Source organism: Callospermophilus lateralis, unplaced genomic scaffold (assembly GCF_048772815.1).
Source record: "Callospermophilus lateralis isolate mCalLat2 unplaced genomic scaffold, mCalLat2.hap1 Scaffold_268, whole genome shotgun sequence".
Lineage (NCBI taxonomy): Eukaryota > Metazoa > Chordata > Mammalia > Rodentia > Sciuridae > Callospermophilus > Callospermophilus lateralis.
In genome coordinates, this window is record NW_027513428.1 from 1,123,903 (window position 1) to 1,129,232 (window position 5,330).

At 35.7% G+C, this 5,330-nt stretch overlaps 1 non-coding gene across 1 annotated transcript; it reads left to right on the forward strand.

Moving 5' to 3' along the window:
- Nucleotides 1-3,610: 3,610 nt before the first annotated feature.
- Nucleotides 3,611-3,718, forward strand: LOC143640443 (U6 spliceosomal RNA). Its single transcript, XR_013154929.1, has one exon. It is a non-coding gene; the product is annotated as a U6 spliceosomal RNA (small nuclear RNA).
- The last annotated feature ends 1,612 nt before the right edge of the window (nucleotides 3,719-5,330 follow it).

Below are 5,330 nucleotides of genomic sequence, written 5' to 3' on the forward strand. Positions count from 1 at the left end.
GGCTAAAAACAAAACAAGGCGCTTCTTGATGACTATTTAAAAGGAAGCTAAATACATAGATGAACAACCCAGTGGAAACAGTGCACAGGCCTGGAAGTTGGTCTTAGGGAAAATTGCTCCACAGCACTGAACTTTCAACTGAGAAGAACTGGTTGACATACTTCATGATTTACATTTTGAGGTGAAAGTCTTTCAGTCTCAGCATTCTGTCCAAACTCGACTATATTTTTAGGCTAAAGAATTATTTTAGTATACATAGATCCAATACCTCAGAAAACTTGAGGTAAGGTCAAAGAATCCTGAAGAAAGCCCTGCGATCTTGGACATCCATCTAAACTTCTGTTCCCTCACCTGCAAACTGGTTTTAAAAGAGCTTGATTACAAGATTAGATTCACAGTCTTAAAAATACATGCGTTTAATGTTATTGTGGGAGATACAGGAAAGAGCGTGAAACTACAGTGGTCCAGGCATTTCCAGTTAAGGTTCAAATGATATGAGGTTAGATGGAAAAGAGGAAAGGAAGACTTCAAAGTGGAGAAATAGAAGTGGGCACTGGTAGTCTTAATTATGCCTTATATGACATTTTTAATATTCTGTCCAGTTCCTTTTCACATTTGAAGTATTTGGGAACACCTCTGTAAATGTTGTATTAGAATGTGATTAAAATATTAGAGATTTCTCTGTTACTTCTTTCTCTGTTTCCTTCACTTCATTGGACCAAGCTCTTTCATGGAACCTGATTCCTTAAATTTAATCACTTGGAAAAGAGAATTTGAGGAGGTTCATGCAGAAGCAAAGGGAGTGCCTGTGTTTTCTCTCTGGAATATTTAACATTCATGTTTTGGGATAGTCTGGCTTAAGTTTTGAACAATTACTTGTACAAAAATACTGGTTTGGAGCCTCTATGTTAATCAGAAGACCAAGTTACTCCTCAGCAACTTGGTATGGCCTGAAGTTGATTTGTTATTCAGTAATGTTGATGTACTGGGAGTATCTTCAGGATAGTCTACATACATCTGGATAGTCTTCTGGTAGTTTCAAAAGCATCAGCTTTCAATAGGAACAATATATGGTAATAGCGTTAGAGCTTAGACTTAGGTCTTTAAAATTCTCAAAATTTTTACCCCTTATAATGATTTCTTGTACACTGTACTTGACAGCTGGTCATCTAGATTTGTTTTTAGACAATTTCAAAGATAAAAAAAAAAGTTTTTATGTTTATGGCATGCAAGTTCAATATAAGAATGTTCTGAATTTTTTTAAAAATCCTTATTTTAAGTTGAACTATGCCTTTCTATAGTCCAGTTCCTTGCTGTATTAAGAAGAATTCTATATTGCCACTTAAGAAATGCCATTACTAGTCAAAAATAGAGATGCCACATTGCATTTTTATTACAATTGTTTCCAGAATTAGGACTCTTTTCTAATAATCTTTGATGTGCCTTCTTAATTTTTATTCCAGGATGTTCTTTTCTTTCTATAAAATACGTCTGAGTCTCACCCATATCAAGATTTCTCAAGATCATAGACTATTTCTTATTACTGTAGTTCTAATGCCTAAAAAATGTCTGTCATCTAATAAGCATGTAACAAATATTTACTGGATAAATGAACATCTGTCATTTATTCAATATTTATCATTTTTATATGCAAATAGAGAATTCAAGCATCATTATGACATTATCTCCCCATTTTCAAGGAATTTTAAAATAAGCATTTAGAGTTAAAATGAAATAAGTGCTATGGAAAAGGTAGAACAAAATCCAACCAGGCTTCAAAGAATGCAGAGTCTACGTCCAGTAAGTTTTCTTGACACAGCTTTTTTTTTCTCCTTTGCTGCTGGGAGCCATCAGCCAAGTAGGTATGACAATTTCCTTGCCAGGGTACCCCCATGTTTCTTTAGTGGAAGGACTCATGGAAATAGGACATTTTGCAGGACATTGCATGTAAGGTGACCTTGCTCAAGGACCAGGGCGGATCCATGTTTAGGTTGTTCCCCCTTTAGAATAGGGCGGTTTAGCATAATAGGAGATTAGGGTGTTCCCCCTTTAGAATAGGGCGTATCCTGCTGCCTGGTTTCCTCTTGAGTTCTGAGGGTCAGACAATATATTTGGGCGGAGTGTGGATTTGGGAGAGTGTGGATTTGGGCAGAGAAAGTGGATTTGTAGACGGCCGGTGTGAGTTCGGGAATAAAGAATTGCTGTTTGAATCTACAAGCTGTGTGGAGACTCCTGATTTGTGCCCAGCCAGAGACTGCGGCACTTTGCCAGGTTATCAAAGAATAGTTATGATTTCAACATATGGAAGTTGCATAAGAGAGAACATCTAAGATGGACATGGTGATGAGAGAAAAGGTACAGAAGCAGGAAAAGATGGAGATAACAGTGACTTCTGACTGAATCTGAACAGATGGATCTTCGTGGGTTCCCCACCAAGTTTATCATTATAAGATCAGACTCTTTTGTCCAGTCCTATTTCCATGTCTGTCCATGCTTCATCACTCCTGAGCATAAAAAAAGATCTGGGTCTTTGGGTCTTCATTGTGAAAGTTTCATGTCACATAAAAATAAGATCAAATCAGTTCAAAATGCTTTTCTCTTGTTGCCTGTTTTTTGGTGTCAGCCATGAACCTTTTTCACAGGCAGAAGAGGATTATTTCCCCTTCTCGTCTCCCAAGCCAGTAATTCTCTCACTGGGTTACATTAAGACATTAAGAAGAATTCTATATTGCCAGCAGCAAGCCCCACACTGGTTTTGTCCAATCACAGAACATCCACACTCATCCTGCTTACTTCTAAACCACATGCAAGTCGTTAAGGGATATAATGTCAGAAATTTTGTCATGAAGAAAAAAATATAGGTTTGGGTTCTGTGTTTGGGTTCCATTTTCTTAAAAATAACTGAATAAATAACAAGTGATTCACATAGAGCTCCAGAGAAACTAACCATTAAGTGATTTAGTATACTAAACTGCTATGCAAATCACATAAGGAAAGAAATGAGATGGACCTAGGAGAGGAGATTTCTCCCCAAAATGCTTTTATGTAAATGTAAATTTTAGATTTTGACTTTGGCTTCTCTGGATTCTTTGCTAAAATATAAGATTTTTCTAAAATATTAAAATTTTATTCTAAGCTTGGGGAAGAAGATTATGAGTAAGGATGTAATAATACAGTACAGGCACAAATTTCATCATAATCTACAAATATGTAATACCTATTCTTAACACTGTGGTGAACTGAGAAAAGAAAAAAGGAGAGAGAAAGAAGATTACCGAGTTACTTGCCACAGCTTTCTAATTGGTCTTTCTGTCTTAGAAATTATCCTTTTCTAGGCCTTCTTTTTGTTCTAGAATTATTCACCCAAAATATAAATAATAATAATTCCCTATTCCATTCTGATTGTCTGTAACTCCAAACTCTTAAACAGTTTACAAAGCTCTTTAGCGTCTGACATCTTTCTGCCTTTTAAACTCATGTCCTTCAGCATTCCCTCTTGCCTTTTTATCAACACAGAAAACATTATTATCACAGCGTCCTGCCTTTGGACAGAAGCTTCCTTGATTTTAAGTCTGATGAGCTCCTGTTCTTCCCTCACACACTAGCCAAAGTGATTACCAAGGCAGCACATACACTAAAATTAGAACAACAGAGGGAAAATTAGCATGGTCTCTAAGCAAAGAGTGACATGCAAATTTGTGAAGCATTTAATTTTTTAATACTGTATGATTCCACTCAATGGGGTACCTGGAGTACTCAAATTCATAGAGACAGACATAGGATGATAGCTGCCAGGGGTTGGAAGAAGAAAGAATGAGGAGTTGTTCCATTGTGCAAGATGAGAAGAGTTCTATGAGGGTGGCAACAGTAGCACAACTATGTGAATGTACGTTATGCCACTGAAATGTTCATCAAAAAAATGGTCAAGAAGGTAAATTTTTCCCAGGGACTCAGGAGGCTGAGACAGGAGGATCATGAGTTCAAAACCAGCCTCAGCAAAAAACAAGATGCTAAGCAAGTCTGTTGAGATCCTGTCTCTAAATAAAATACAGAATAGGGCTGGGGATGTGGCTCAGTGGTTTAGTGTTCCTGAGTTCAATCCCTAGTAACCGCCCCCTCCAAAAAATTTTATGTAATGGATAATATACCACCATACAAATTAATAATAATACTTAAGAAAACAAAAAAGAAGAACAGCCATGAGCTGGACTTCATGGAGCAGGTCTGTACTCCAGCTACTCAGAAAACTAAAGAAAGAGGACTGGGAATTAGAGGCCAACCTGGGCAACATAATGAAACTCTACTTCAAAAATTAAAAAACAAAAACAAATAAAAAAGTTAAAATTCCATGGATTTTTTCCTCTATAATCATTCCTATTCTCAGAGTGAACTAGGTATTTCCGTTCTTTAATCTATAGGGTGAATACCTACATCCAAGTGTTTGCTGAAGACTATAACCTTGAACTCATTGTTGCTTAATATTCACCAAATACTTGGTTGGGCAGCATAAATTTGCAAAGAATTGCCTGACTGAAATATAGTCCATGTGTTCCTATGGATACAAGAAAAAAAAATCTATCCTCAGAATAAACTTCACAAGCCAAAAACTGCAGATCTGGACCATATGGTTTGTTCTCTTGTAAAACTGTTTTTATTGAATGTAATTTGGCATTATGTCATCATTGGCCCACGCTAACAGCCACTATAAAAAATAGCCCTATGAAATCCATTTAATGTGATGGATATTACTGAGGATGCTGCATTGTTCTCTTCTTGACTATCTATAGTGAAAAACTCTTTGGTTTCAGCACCACCAATAAAGTTCATTTTCCTTTTCTTGAGAGGTAATATGAATATGTTCTTGATTATATTCTCATTTTTGCCTAATTTCCAGAAAGCTTTAGAGACCAAATGCCTATCTTACCATTTTTTAGACCTTTAATAATGTATTGTCTTTCTCCATTTGCTGTTGACTTCAAATTACTTATCCAAACTTATTTTCTTCTAAATTTATGGTTATTAATTTTGTCTTTTATTTCATATAGTGAGTCACTTTGAATCTATTCTTCAATAGATGAGGAATAAATGAATAATTAATAAATTTATTCTTTCCTCTAAGTTCTTACTAAATATTGTATATGTTTCTAATATTGCTTTTGTCTTCACTTATTTGAATTTACATGTGTGCCATTGATACTGGTCAATAAGCTCTTTTTTATTTAATATTTTTTTAGTTGTAGGTGGACACAGTTCCTTTATTATATTTGTTCATTTTTTTAATGTGGTTCTGGGGATTGAACCCAGTGCCTCATGTGTGCTAGGCAAGCATT